This window comes from Bos taurus, chromosome 29, assembly GCF_002263795.3.
Source record: "Bos taurus isolate L1 Dominette 01449 registration number 42190680 breed Hereford chromosome 29, ARS-UCD2.0, whole genome shotgun sequence".
NCBI classification, from domain to species: Eukaryota; Metazoa; Chordata; class Mammalia; order Artiodactyla; family Bovidae; genus Bos; species Bos taurus.
The window spans coordinates 17,801,376-17,817,670 of NC_037356.1; the positions used below are offsets into that span (position 1 = coordinate 17,801,376).

Below are 16,295 nucleotides of genomic sequence, written 5' to 3' on the forward strand. Positions count from 1 at the left end.
TCAACTCTGGGCCAGAATCCGGGCAGGGGGGCAGGTGAACAACTCGATTTGGACAATTAAATGACCCCTGCCATTCCCCTTCCAGTTCTAACAGCCCCTGGCTCCAAGAGCTCAATGTCCTAAGGTTCTAATATCTGAACTCTCAGACATGCTCCAGAGTCCATGCCAGTATCACCACCAGCCGCGCACACCCTCCGCCCTGCGTCCCTGGGTGATGGTGTTCAGACCGTCCAGAGTAGCAGGCCCCTACTCCAACCAGAGCCCCTTCCACTAGGACCACCCCCAAGTTGTTCCTCTTTCCTCAAATGAGCGAGGCAGGGGTCAATGTGAAGAATATGCTGAAAAAAAGAGGGCGCTGTGGGGGTAGACTGGGGCTCTTGACACGTCTGATCCTATGGGAGACGAGAAGAAGCCCTTCCTGACAACCACATCCCCTGGAACAACCCAGTTCCCAGGCCCCAGCTGAGCTCCTGTTCTCACAAAAAGCTCTGAGCATACAGGGGCAGTGTAACCAAAGTGTGGTCCACTTAGCAGGCTGTGACAAAGCAAGTTTGGAGAGAGCATTTAGAAACTTGTATAGTGATTTGACACCACTGTTATACAGACACATGATCATCACCTAGTAAGTCACTGCATTATATTGTACAAAAGTAGGAGTCTACAGCAGACTGGAAATCCAAAAACAAAACAAAGCTAGTCCTTCCCCAGGCAGCTTGAGAACCACAGCAGCAGTGGTGTCAGGAAGTCCTGGAGTTCAGCTCCAACCTCGTTCCCCTGGAGCTGAAGCTGAGAGGACAAACTGCCTGGAGCTCCTCCCACAGCCAAAAACAAGCCTTACTTTGAGACTTGTCAAAAAGATGCTGAAGTGTGGTACTGGTCAAAGAACAGGGGAACCGATAAATAGAATAAAGAGCCCAGAAACAGATCCCCATAAACACAGTCAAGTGATCTTTAATAAAGGAGCAAAGGCAGTAGAATGGGGCAGACACACTCTGGTCAACAAAATGGTACTGGAACAAGTACACGTCCCCCACCAAAAAAAAGGAATCTGAACACAAACCCTACACCCATCACAAAAGTTAACTCAAAATGGATCATAAAATGCTCAAGTATAAAACTCCTAGAAAACAACAAGAGAAAACCTAATGACCTTGAGTGTGGTGAATACCTTTTTAGAAAAATCACCAAAATAATAAGCCAAATTTCATTAAAGTTAAAATTTTTCTGTTACAGTATCAAGAGAATTCCAGAAAAAGATCTACTTCTGATTCATTGACTACAGTAAAGCCTAGCCAATGAAGGCTTTGACTGTATAAATCACAAGAAACTGTGGAAAATTCTTAAAGAGATGGAAATAACAGACCACCTTACCTGCCTGAGAAACCCGTGTGCATGCAGGTCAAGAAGCAACAGTTAGAACTGGATATGGAACAATGGACTGGTTCAAAATTGGGAAAGAAGTACATCAAGGCTGTTTATTATTGTCACCCTGTTTATTTAACTTCTATTCAGAGTTACATCATGTGAAATGCTGGGCTGGATGAAGCTCAAGCTGGAATGAAGATTGCCAAGAAAAAGATCAATAACCTCAGATATGCAGATGACACCACCCCTATGGCAGAAAGCAAGGAGTAAAGAGCTTCTTGATGAAGGTGAATGAAGACAGTGAAAAAGCTGGCTTAAAACTCAGCATTCAGAAAAACCTTAAGATCATGGCATCCAGTCCCATTACTTCATGGCAAATACATTGGGGAAACAATGGAAACTCTGACAGACTTTATTTTCTTGGGCTCCAAAATCACCATAGACAGTGATTGCATCCTTGAAATTAAAAGACACTTGCTCCTTGGAAGAAAAGCTATGACAAACCTAGACAGCATATTAAAAAGCAGAGACATTACTTTGCTGACAAAGGTCTGTACAGTCAAATTATGGTTTTCCAGCTAGTCATGTACAGATGTGAGAGTTGGACCACAAAGAAGGCTCAGCAGCGAAGAATTGATGCTTTCTAACTGTGGTGTTGGAGAACTCTTCAGAGTCCCTTGGACAGCAAGGAAATCACACCAATCCTAAAGGAAATCAACCCTGAATATTCATTGGAAGGACTAATGCTGAAGCTCCAATACTTTGGCCACCTGATGAAAAGAGCTGACTCATTAGAAAAGACCCTGATGCTGGGAAAGACTGAAGGCAGGAGGAGAAGGGGACGACAGAGGATGAGATGGTTGGATGGCATCACCGACTCGATGGACGTGAGTTTTAGGAAACTCTGGGAGATGGTGAAGGACAGGGAAAGTTGGTATGCTGCAGTAAATGGCGTCACCAAGAGTCAGACACAGCTGAGCCACTGAACAACAACAACCTACTAGAAAGGCCAAAATCCATACACTATAGACAGTACGTATAAAACAGACAACTAATGAGATCCTATTGTACAGCTCCGGGGACTCTACTCAGTGCTCTAATTAGATCCTATTGTACAGCTCCAGGAACTCTGCTCAGTGCTCTAATTAGATCCTATTGTACAGCTCCGGGAACTCTGCTCAGTGCTCTGCGGTGACCTACGTGAGAAGGAAATCCAAAAAAGAGGGGGTATATATATACATATAGTTGATTCACTCTGCTGTACAGTAGGAACTAACACAACATTAGCAAGCAACTATATTCCAGTAAGTACTACTTTTTTAAAAAAAGAAAGGCCAAAATCCTGAAAACTGACAACACCAAATGCTAGCAAGGACAGGGAGCAACAGGAATTCTCATTTATTGCTGGTGGAAATGTAAAATAGTATAGCTACCTTGGAAGAAAGTTTTCCAATTTCTTACACAACCAGATATACTCTCACCATCCTATGCAGCGATCATACTCTTTGGTATCTACCCTAAGGAGGTGAAACCTTATGTCCACACAAACACTTGCACAAGTATGTTGATGCACGCTTTATTCATAACTGCCAACTTTGAAGCAACAAAATATCCTATATCCTTCAACAGGTTAATGGATAAATGGAACTGTGGTACATCCTGACACTGGACATTTTCCAGTGCTAAAAAGAAATGAGCTCTCAAGCCATGAAAAGAAATGGAGGAACTTTAAATGCATATTACTAAGTTAAAAAACCCAATCTGAAAAGACTACATACTATATGATTCCAATTGTATGATTCTGAAAAAGGCAAAACTATGAAAACAGTAAAAAGGTTGCCAGGAGTTGGAAGGGGATGAACAGATAGAGCAGAGGATTTTTAGGGTAGTGAAAATACACTAAATGAACCTCTAGGACAACATTAAACACACCAACATTTGCATTACAGGGTCCCAGAAGGAGAAGAGAGAGAAAAGGCCTGAGAAAATATTTTAAGAGGTAATAGCTGAAAACTTCCCTAATATGGGAAAGGAAAAAGTCCCATACAGGATAAACCCAAGGAGGAACACACTGAGACATATATTAATCAAACTGACAAAAGTTAAAGACAGAAAATATTAAAAACAAGGGGAAAGCAACAAATAACATAAAATGGTATCCCCATACCTTTATCAGCTGATTTTTCAGCAGAAACTCTGCCGGCCAGAAGGGAGTGGTATGGGATAGCTAAGGTGATAAAAGGGAGAAAACTGCAATCAAGAACACTCTACCCAGCAAGGCTCTCGTTCAGATTTGACAGAGAAATCAGAAGTTTTATAGACAAGCAAAAACTAGGAGAATCTAGCACCACCAAACCAGCTTTACAACGAATATTAAAGGAATTTCTCTAGGCAGAAAAGGCTACAACTAGAAACAAGAAAATTATGAACGGGACAGTCCATTGGTAAAGGCAAACATACAAAAAGGTAAGAAATCATCTACCCACAAATATGACATCAAGACCAGCAAACGTTAAGAGGAGAGCAGAAATGCAGCATATTGGAAATGCATGGGAAATTAACAGACTAGCAACTTAAAAAACAATCTGGTAGAGACTGTTATATCAAAACCTCATAGCAACTGCAAACCAAAAATCTACACTACATACACTCATAAAAAAAGAAAAAGGAATCCAAACTCCACACTAAAGATAGTCAACAAATCACAAGAGAAGAAAGCAAAGAAGATGGGAAGGGAAAAGACCTACAAAAACAAAGTCAAAACAACAAAATGGCGATAAGAACATTCATATTGATAATTACCTTAAATATAAATGGATTAAATGCTCCAGCCAAAAGACACAGACTGGCTGAATGGATGCAAAACGAGTCCCATATATATACTATCTACAAGAAACTCACTTCAGATCTGGGGACACATATGACTGAAAATGAAGAGATGGAAAAAGGGATTCCATGCAAATAAAAATCAAAAGAAAGCTGGAGTAGCTCATCAGACAAAACAGACTTCAAAATGAAGACTGTTATAAGAGACAAATGGAGAAGGCAATGGCAACCCACTCCAGTACTGTTACCTGGAAAATCCCATGGACGGAGGAGCCTGGTGGGCCACAGTCCATGGGGTCGCGAAGAGTCAGACACAACTGAGCGACTTCACTTTCTCTTTTCACTTTCATTCATTGGAGAAGGAAATGGCAACCCACTCCAGTGTTCTTGCCTGGAGGATCCCAGGGATGGCGGAGCCTGGTGGGCTGCCGTCTATGGGGTCGCCCAGAATCGGACACGACTGAAGTGACTTAGCATAGCATAGCATAGCATAAGAGACAAAGAAGGACACTGCATAATGATCAAGGGATCAATCCAAGATCTAACTACTATAAATATGTGTGCCCAGCACAGGAGCACCTCAATATATAAGGCAAATGCTTACATTACAGCCATAAAAGGAGAAACCAACTGCAGTACAAGAATAGGAGAGGACACTAACCCTCCCCACACACTTTAATCAAGGGACAGATCATCCAAACAGAAGATTAATAGAGAAATAACGGGCTTGCATGACATATTAGACAAAACGGACTTAATTGATATTCATAGAGCATTCTATCCAAAAGCAAAATACAAATTCTTTTTCAAATGCAGGTGGAACTTCTCCAGGATTGACCACATGCTGGGCCACAAGGCAAGCCTTGGTAAATTTAAGAAAACTTGTAATCATATCAAGCATCTTTTCTGACCACAACACTAGGGATTAGAAGTACTGACCACAGGGAGAGATCAAGATGTTGGAGTAGTAGGACATGAAGCTCACCCTCTGCCACAAATACACCTATATGTGAAATGATCCTCACAGAATATCTACTGAACACTGGCAGAAGACCTCAGACAGGCTAAAAGGGCAAAAAAAAAAATCTCCATGTAACTGGGTAGGGAAAAAAAGCAAGCAAGCAAGACAGGAATTGGGATGGGATGTTTACCACTGGGTGGGAGCTATAAAGGAGGAAAGACTTCTGCAACCTGGGAAGCCTCCTGACTGGCAAGGAGGTCAGCCAGGATGGAAGGGGAGCCTCATGGCCTCAGAGGAGAGCGCAGCGGCCTGTTCGTGGCAGCCAGAGCAGAGGAAGAACTGCACAGATGGTCAGTACCACCAGGCACTCCCCAGCCTGACATGCAGGTCCACTGGAGCTGGCAGCAGGGAGTGCTGGAACTCAGGCTTCAGGTATCAGAAGTGGGGAGAGGACTGGGGCTGGAATCCAGTGTGACTACACCTGGGGGTGTATGACCACCAGTCCACGGCAAGTAGATACAGGAAGGGGTTACCGTGCTTGAAAACCAGGGTAACGACAAATCAAAAACATACAATAAATTCACACACACACCCACACACAAAGAAGGGAACTATAATACAAAAGAAAATCATCAAACCACAACAGGAAAAAGAAAGGGACAAAGAAGAAATATAAATCAACAGGGAGACTTCCCTGGTGGCCCAGTGGCTTAGACTCCATGCTCCCAATGCAGAGGGCCAGGCTCGATCCCTGATCAGGGAACTAAATCACACATCCACAGCTAGCAGTTTCCATACCACAACTAAAAGACAGCACACGCCGTGACAAAGACCCAGCACAGCCAAATGAATAAATGAACAGGGAAACAAGGTTTAAAATGGCAAAAAAAAAAAAAAAAAAAAACAGATCTATAAATAATTGCCTTGAATGCTTGAATGTCAATGGACTAAATATACTTCAATCAAAAGATACAGAATGGAAGGTTGGATGAAAAAACAAGAGCCTTCAATATGCTGCCTATAAGTGACCCACTTTAGGGCAAAGGACACACAAAGATTGAAAGTGGGGTGATGGGAAAATATATTTCATGCAAATAGAAATGAAAAGAAAGCAGGGGTGGCAATACTCTTATCAGACAAAACAGACTTCAAAACAAAGATCATAGAACATTGTCTAATACAAAACGTACCAATGTTTCCTTAGGACAGACTCCCAAGGCCATAGAAATAAAAATAAAATCAAATGAGACTTAATCAAACTTAAAAGTTTTTGCACAGCAAAGGAAATAAACAAAATGAAAATAATAACCTACAAAATGGAAGAAAATATTTGCAAACAATGTGACCAACGAGGGCTTAATATCCAAAATATATACAAATAGCTCATACAACTCAACAACCAAAAAAACAACCCAACAGAAAAACAGGCAGAAGACCAAAACAGACATTTCTCCAAAGTAGACAAACAGATGGCCAGTAGCATGAAAAAATGCTGTTAGGGAAATTAAATCAATACTCTTGTTTAGGCTTCAGAGACAAAGCAGAGCAGACCTCTGACCTAGCTTTTCACCTGCCTGGACACTGCCCTGACTTTGAGTGCCCTGACTGCCTGCTGTGAATGCAAGACTTGAGGCACCACAGATAAGATCGGAGACAGGTTCTGAAATCGTTGAGCCCCTGGAGGGGTACTGGTCAACCAAGCGCCAGGCTTAACAAGATTCCAAGTTTTACAGGACAAAAAAATAGCATTGACATGAAACCAGAGCCGCAATTTGCTCACAGATTGATGGTATCAGTTTGCATCCAGGGATTAAAAGCAGGAACCCAAAACTGCAATTTTTGAAGTCTCACCCATGGAGCGGATGCACTAGCTGGGACCTTTTCCCAAAAACCTACCTGTTTGGTGATGTATCCCCTGCTGTTTCTATTTCTCTTTTCTTTTAATGTTAGTATACTGAAACCAAGCTAGATAATTCCCTAATAAATATTTGTATTACTTATTTGTATATAAGGAGTGGCTTATTTTGTTAACAAATCCTTTGAACCTGAGACGAAAGTGAAAACAAGACACTAGTTGGCTGAGTAGGATTTGTGAAACAAAACGCCCTCTTCAAGAAGAAAGAGATTAAGGTTGATGAAGAGTTTATTTCCAGATGGCAAGATTCACCTTATTGCTCGTCAGCTAATGAACGGTACATAGTCACTGGATTATGTGAGAATTGGAATCTTAAAAAGTGGTCCAAACCCTGAGCAGTTACTGAATGTTTGCGGCTCGCACAGACTGAAAAAGGACAAGAATGTGACACTCCGGGTGAGACGCTGGATCCTCTTCTCTGCCTACTGTAAGGTACATGAAGCTAACTTAAAATTGTCTAAGAAGTTACAACTGGAAAAAGAATTATGAGATTTGTGAGGGCAACTGTCCATGCTACAATGCCAAAATGATACTGGCATTAAAAAAAAAAATTGGCATTAAATGTTCACTTTTAAGTAGGCTCTCCCTTGCGCCTGCCCACAGCTCTAACAGTGGCCCCCACTGCCCTCTCTCTCCTGTTTGTGCAGTTGTGGACTTTACCTCCCCAACTCGCTGTCTCCCTCTCCATCAGCTAATCCCCTTCTAACTTCCCCTATCAGGGGAGTGAGGAGCCTAGCTTCCCCCACTCTAGCAAGTTTCTTTGCCCCTTCAGATTCTTCTGATCAAAGACCCCACCTCCCCAGGGGGACAATCCAAGATTTTTATCAGCCCATCTGCCCCTTTTATCACAGTCAATTTTAGCACTATTTGGTCTATATTTCAGCTGTACAACTGTGACTATAGAAAGATGACTTTTTTTTTTTTGGACACAGGATGGCCATGATATTCTTTAGACTCTGGATTTTTTTTTCTTTTTGAAACTGCAAAACTGGTTCTTTTTGCATTTGCAGTTAAAACACAGGCAGCCTGTTAAAAAGCATTGCCTAGGGAATAGCTTGGTGGCTCAGACAGTCAAGAATCTGCCTGCCATTCAGGAGACCAAAGTTCTATCCCTGAGTCAGGAGATCCCCTGAAGAAGGAAATGGCAACCCACTCCAGTATTTTTGCCTGGAGAATCCCATGGACAGAGGAGCCTGGCAGGCTAAAGCCCGCCACTCAGATACAACTGAGTGACTAAGCACTCACACAGGGAAAAGTTTGAAGTTAACCCTTGCATGTCCTTGAAATACACACCCCACTTTGCCTGAAACCTCAGCCTTGGGTAAATTATAACTTCAAGCCAAGAAAGAAAGGGTTGGGGGGAGGGGTCAAAGAGACATTTTAAATCTCAAGCAGAAAACTATGACATCTCTGTCTGGATTTATGTATGTCTCAGTGTGTCTTTGTTTTGGATAATATTGCTGAGGTTAATCTGCATATGAACTCTAATTCAATTGACTTAAAGAAAAGTAAGCATTTACAAATCAAACAATTACAAGAGAAATCAACCTAAATGAATTTCAGGTTCACATGAACTGGGAAATAGTAAATATTTTATGGCTTCCCAGGTGGCTCTAGTGATAAAGCCTGCCAATGCAGGAGACATAAGAAACATGGGTTTGATCCCTGGGTCAGGAAGATACCCTAGCGGAGGAAATAGAAATCCATGTATGGATGTGAGAGTTGGACTGTGAAGAAGGCTGAGCGCTGAAGAATTGATGCTTTTGAACTGTGGTGTTGGAGAAGACTCTTGAGAGTCCCTTGGACTGCAAGGAGATCCAACCAGTCCATTCTGAAGGAGATCAGCCCTGGGATTTCTTTGGAAGGAATGATGCTAAAGCTGAAACTCCAGTACTTTGGCCACCTCATGCGAAGAGTTGACTCATTGGAAAAGACTCTGATGCTGGGAGGGATTGGGGGCAAGAGGAGAAGGGGACGACAGAGGATGAGATGGCTGGATGGCATCACTGACTCAATGGACGTGAGTCTGAGTGAACTCCTGGAGTTGGTGATGGGCAGGGAGGCCTGGCGTGCTGCGATTCATGGGGTCCCAGAGTCGGACACGACTGAGCGACTGATCTGATCTGATTCTTGCCTGAAGAATCCCATGACCTGAGGAACCTGGTGGGCTACAGTCCATGGGGTCACAAAGAGTCAGACACAACTGAAGCAACTCATCATTAATGTTTATTTGCTAATCTAATTAAGACATGCCTTGAGTCATCGACACTGTGTAATACTTTTATTGTGCCTAGTTTAATGTAAGCTGAATTTGTCCATAAGGAAAGTAACTCAAGTGAAGAAACTTTTAAACAAAGAAAAATGTAAAAGAGACAGGAGCTTTTAGATAAATTCTATTAATTTATAAATGCTTCATTATGCTTTAGGAATATCTATCTAAAATAGTCTCTCCAGGTTGGAGTAACTTGAATTTCTAGAGTTGTGCTAAACTAATTGATGAAAGTTTACTGAATAGCTAGGTCATTTCCAAATAAAATAAGATTCTAAAATATTAATTACTGAACACTAACTTCCTCTTACAGAGAAACTAAAGAGATCCTGCACTATTAATGAGTATGTTTGGTGCCACCCTGAGATTTTCTCTATAAGAAAGCAAATGTTTTTAGAAATTATCACTGGTATTTATGTTCACCAATTTACAGAATGCTAATATAAAGGACAGTTCAGGGTTGCTTAAGGATAGTAGGATGTGTGTTTTTAGTTTAAAAAAAAAAGTATGAAAATTGAAATTACATTTTATTAAGAAAAAAAGGTCTGACATACAGGTATCTGTTTCTAAATGAACAAAGTGATTTTTGTTTTTTTAAACAGAGGTTTATGGAAGACGGACCCCAAGAAAAGAGTTTTGTGCATAGTACAAATTTTCAGACATCTAATTGCCTTTGATAATGGATTTTAAGTTTCTTTACCTCTAAAGTGATCTGTTCTATGTTAACCTTCAAAATCTTTTGTTACTTTGGCCAAGTAAATAACTGTTTCACAGTGACCTATATGATCCTATCTAACTGAGTGTTATAAACCTTTTTTTATAGTTTTGGCAAAACTTTCTAAAATTAAATTCTCAGTTCAGTTCAGTTCAGTGGCTCAGTCGTGTCCGACTCTTTGCGACCCCATGGACTGCAGCACACCAGGCCTCCCTGTCCATCACCAACTCCCGGAGTCTACCCAAACCCATGTCCATTGAGTCGGTGATGCCATCCAACCATCTTTGCCATCCAACCATCTCATCCTCTGTCATCCCCTTCTCCTCCTGCTTTCAATCTTTCCCAGCATCAGGGTTTTTTCAAATGAGTCAGCTCTTTGCATCAGGTGATCAAAGTATTGGAGTTTCAGCTTCAGCATCAGTCCTTCCAATGAACATTCAGGACTGATTTCCTTTAGGATGGACTGGCTGGATCTCCTTGCAGTCCAAGGAACTCTCAAGAGTCTTCTCCAACACCACAGTTCAAAAGCATCAATTCTTCAGCATTCAGCTTTCTTTATGATCCAACTCTCACATCCACACATGACTACTGGAAAAACCAGAACCTTGACTAGACAGGCCTTTGTTGGCAAAGTAGTGTCTCTGCTTTTTAATATGCTGTCTAGGTTGGTCATAACTTTTCTTCCAAGGAGTAAGCGTCTTTTTATTTCATGGCTGCAGTCACCATCTGCAGTGATTTTGGAGCCCCAAAAAGTAAAAGTCTGACACTGTTTCCACTGTTTCTCCATCTATTTGCCATGAAATGATGGGACCAGATGCCATGATCTTAGTTTTCTGAATATTGAGCTTTAAGCCAACTTTTTGACTCTCCTCTTTCACTTTCATCAAAAGGCTCTTTAGTTCTTCTTCACTTTCTGCCATAAGGGTGGTGTCATCTGCATATCTGGGGTTATTGATATTTCTCTTAGCAATCTTGATTCCAGCTTGTGCTTCATCCAGCCCAGCATTTCTCATGATGTACTCTGCATATAATGAAGTTCTTTTGATCTCTAGCTGACTTTGGAGTGCTTTAGAGGGCCCCTGAGACATCCCAAAGAGAGATATTAAACTACCTGGGTTCATTTGACATGTTAAATTACATGAGAAGTATTGTTGGAGGAGTGACGAATCTTTGGTTATACTGTATGGCTGATTTACTAATATAGATATCCTAAAATTATGTGGAATTCATAAAGATCTGATATGTCCTGATAAAATGTTGTCAATTAAAATTCTACTTTTCATATGAAAGTGTTATGTGTCACAGCAATGACCAGGTTGCTTTGTCAACTGTAACATAATCAGATTTTAAACACGCCTTCTATGGTTTCATTCTGATGCCTTTGCAAAAATAATGCTACTTCTTCAAGATTTATAGAAAAGACTTTTTAAGAGAAACCAGATAAACACATTTTGTTATTAACAGTTAACACGGTACCAGACTGAAATTTGTTAAGAAAACAAAGTTTTCTTAGAATGCAGCTTTGGTAACAGATTGTGAATTTCTTTGCCTTTAAGTTATTTATATTTGTTTTTAAAATCCTATTTTTTTAAATATCTTATCCCTTTGGTAAAGTAAATAAGTATTATTTCACAATGATCTCTGAAGATTATGGTACTCTGGTAAAGCACTGAACATAAAGCTCATTCTGCTTTGCTGTTGTTCAGTCGCTCAGTCGTGTCCGACTCTGTGCCACCCCATGGACAGCAGCACACCAGGCTTCCCTGGCTTTCACTATCTCCTGGAGCTTGCTCATACTCATGTCCACTGAGTCACTGATGTCATCCAACCATCTCATCCTCTGTCATCCCCTTCTCCACCTGCCTTCAAGCTTTCCCAGCACTCTCAGACTATTGCTATCCTGATGTCCTTAAAACATGGCAATAGTCTACTCCTAAATTCAGTTCAGTTCACTCGCTCAGTCATGTCTGACTCTTTGTGACCCCTTGGACTGCAACACACCAGACTTCCCTGTCAATCATCAACTCCCAGAGCTTCCTTAAACTCATGCCCATTGAGTCAGGGATGCTATCCAACCATCTCATCCAATGAGTCAGTTCTTCACATCAGGTGGCCACAGGTATTGGAGTTTCAGTCAACATCAGTCCTTCCAATGAATATTCAGGACTGATTTCCTTTAGGATGGACTGGTTGGATCTCCTTGCAGTCCAAGGGACTCTCAAGAGTCTTCTCCAACACCATAGTTCAAAAGCATTGATTCTTCAGCACTCAGCTTTCTTTATGGTCCAACTCTCACATCCATACATGACTACTGGAAAAACCACAGCCTTGACTAGACACACCTTTGTTGGCAAAGTAATGTCTCTGCTTTTTCATATGTTGTCTAGGTTGGTCATAGCTTTCTTCCAAGGAGCAAGCGTCTTTTAACTTCATGGCTGCAGTCACCATCTGCAGTGATTTTGGAGTCCCCAAAAATAAAGTCTGACACTGTTTCCATTATTTCCCCATCTATTTGCCATGAAGTGATGGGACTGGATGCCACGATCTTAGTTTTCTGAATGTTGAGTTTTAAGCCAACTTCTTCACTCTCCTCTTTCAATTTCATCAAGAGGCTCTTTAGTTCTTCTTCACTTTCTGCCATAAGGGTGGTGTCATCTGCATATCTGAGGTTATTGATATTTCTCTTGGCAATCTTGATTCCAGCCTGTGCTTCATCCAGCCCAGCATTTCTCATGATGTACTCTGCATATGAGGTAGACAAGTAGGGTGACAATATACAGCCTTGACGTTTTCCTTTCCCAATTTGGAACCAGTCTGTTGTTCCATTTCCAGTTCTAACTGTTGCTTCTTGACCTGCATACAGATTTCTCAGGAAGCAGGTCAGGTGGTCTGGTATTCCCATCTCTTTAAGAATTTTCCACAGTTTGTTGTGATCCACATAGTGCTGCGGTTCATGGGGTTGCAAAGAGTAGGACACAATTGAGCGACTGAACTGAACTGAACACAGTCAAAGGCTTTGGCATAGTCAATAAAGCAGAAGTAAATGTTTTTCTGGAACTCTCTTACTTTTTCAATGATTCAATGGATGTTGACAACTTGATCTCTGGTTCCTCTGCTTTTCTAAATCCAGCTTGAACATCTGGAAGTTCATGGTTCACGTACTGTTGAAGCCTGGCTTGGAGAATTTTGAGTATTACTTTGCTAGCATGTGAGATGAGTGCAATTAAATTGGGGAGTTTAAAATGGGTAAGCAATAGCTGTAAATCAAACAGTCAGGGGCTATGGGAAACCCAAAACATCCACTTAGCTATTCTCTACTCCCTGACAAACTTCATTTTTATTTGATGGGACAAAGCCTTCCCTGGCTGCAGGGTTAAAACCCTTAACAATGAAAAATGTTTATGTTTCAAAGAACATTAAATTCCAGTTTTGTTACTCATTTCTCAGATATAGTTCCTTGTTGTTATAGTGTTTAAAATTTAATTAAGTTGTTAAAAGGACACTTTAAGTTTGTTTCTTATATCAGTAGTCAATCTTTGGATAAAGATTAGATGCTCCACGATCTACAACCAGGAGATTAACACTAAGTTAACACTAAGAATAACAGTAAGTTATTTACCTAAGTCAGATGACCTGGGGATATACCTAATGATAGTTCCTGGCTTAAATTCTTACTTGTGACCTTAGTAATAACGGCTAGCTATATTATGTTCTATGTCACTTGTTCCAGAAAATTGTTGTCTCTCACATTACCAAGTATATGACTGAGCTACTGATAAAAGGATGTATTTAGTTCCCTATGAAATCAATGGGTTTAATAATGTAACTCCAGATATGGGAAGAAGCAACAAGAGAGAATATTTTCCTGGTTCAAGAGGCTAATAAGATAGGTATGGTCTGGAGACTTTTTGGTATTCATCCAATGACAGCACACTGAGTGGCCTATCAATGAAATCCTGTCTAGACCTGGGAACGAGCCTTTCTAGCACCATGGGACACAATGGCCATGAAATGCCCCCGAAGCATAGTCATTTCTGTGGCTATGAAGGGCCCTGCTAACTGGAAACTGGCACTAGCAGACTGCCTCTGCAAAGATTAAACCACGGCCACTACACTGCTGACCTTCAACATTCCCTGAAAAGAATTCAGGGTGGATATCAGGAAGCAGGCGCTCACTCTGTGCTCCAGGAAAAAGGGAAAAAACAGGCCTTCAGATAGTCAGATGTTTTCAGGTAATGTTTTTTATCTTTTATGAGCCCAAATTCTTCAATCTTCTCATACTTAGAGAAACACTAACACCATGGTCCAATGTCTGGTCCTGTTTCTCCTGGCTGGCCTTTCTTCTAGTCACCTTGACAGCTCTTCTACTTTTATGCAGATTGATGATGACATCAGTTTGCATCCAAGGATTTCAAGCGTGAACCGCAAACTGCAATTTTTTAAGTCTCACCCATGGAGTGGACACGCTACTTGGGACCCTTCCCCAGCTGGGACTCCATATGTGCTGTGACACAGGACTTCCCAGCACTGTTTGAGTCTAGATGTTGGTCAAAATCCGATTTGGTGATGTATCCTCTGCTGTTTCTATTTCTCTTTTCTTTTAATGTTAGTATACTGAAAGTAAGCTAGATAATTCTCTAATAAATATTTGTATTATTTGTATAAAACAAATAGCTTATTTTGTTAACAAATTCTTTGAACCTGAGACGAAAGTGAAAACTTTCGGTAAAACAGATGCTCAGTATCACTAATTATTAGAGAAACACAAACCAAATGGGGTACCACCATGTGCCAGTCAGAATGTCCATCATTAAAAAAGTGTACAGGGACTTCCCTGATGGTCCAGCGGTTAAGAATTTGCCTGCTGATGCAAAGGACACGGGTTCAAATCCTGCTCTGGGAACATTCCACATACCATAGAGCAACTAAGCCCACATGCCACAACTATTGAAGCCCACACACGCTAGAGGCCGCATGCCACAACTACAGAGCCCGCCCCCAAGGGCTGAAACTACTGAAACCTAGGTACCCGACAGCCAGTGCTCTGCCACAGAAGAAGACGCCGCAATGAAAAGCCCCCACTCGATGTAACCGGAGAAAGCCCATGCATAGCAACGAAGACCCAGCACGGCCAAAAATAAATAATTAATCACTTTTCTTTTAAAAGCCTTCATATAACAAATGCCGGAGAGTGTGGAGAAAAGGGAATCCTCCTACCCTGTTGGTGGGAATGTAGGTTGCTGCAGCCACCATGGAAAACAGTATGGAGGTTCCTCAGAAAAGTTAAAATAGAATTACTATATGATTCAGCAATTGCAATCCTGGGCATCTGTACAGACAAAACTATAATTCAAAAAGATATATGTACTCCTAAGTGCATAGCAACAACATTCACAATAGCCAGGACATGGAAATAACATAAATGTCCATCAACAAATGAATGGAATAAGAAAATGTGGTACATATATACAATGGAATACACTAATCAGCCATAAAGAGAACGAAATGATGCCATTTGCAGCAACAGGGATGTAACTAGAGATTATCATACTAAGTGAAATAAGTCAGAAAGAGAAAAACAAGTATCATAAGATACCACTTTTAAGTGGAATCTAAAATATAACACAAATGAACTTAAATATAAAATAGAAAGAATCACAGACATAGAGAATAGACTGGTGACTGCCAAGAGGGACACTGGTGGAAGAAGAATGGATCGAGTTCTTGAGTTTAGCAGATGGAAACTGTTACATATGTAATGGATAAATACGGTCCTACTGTATAGTACAGGAACTATATTCAATATCCTGTGATAAACCATAATGGAAAAGAAGATGAAAAAGAATGTATAAACAAATTGAACCTACTTAAACTAAAAGGGTTTTGCATAGCAAAAGAAACTATAAATAAAATGAAAAGACAAACCACAGATTGGGAGAAAATATTTGCAAATGATGTGACTGACAAGGGATGGTTCTACAAAATTTACAAAGAGCTCATAAGGCTTAATATCATCAAAGCAAACCACCCAATCAAAAAATGGGCAGAAGGCCCAAACAGACATTTCTCCACAAAAGACATACAGGTGGCCAAGAGGCACATGAAAAGATGTTCAACATCACTAATTATTAGAGAAATGCAAATCAAAACTACAATGAAAGGATTGGTGCAAGATGGCAGAGTACAAGGATGTGTGCTCATCTTCTTCTGCTGCTGCTAAGGCGCTTCAGTCGTGTCCGACCCT

At 40.9% G+C, this 16,295-nt stretch overlaps 1 protein-coding gene across 1 annotated transcript in view; it reads right to left on the minus strand.

The window, feature by feature from the left end:
- USP35 (ubiquitin specific peptidase 35) overlaps positions 1-16,295 on the minus strand; it is a 64,153-nt gene that overhangs the window by 5,442 nt on the left and 42,416 nt on the right. The window lies entirely within an intron of this gene.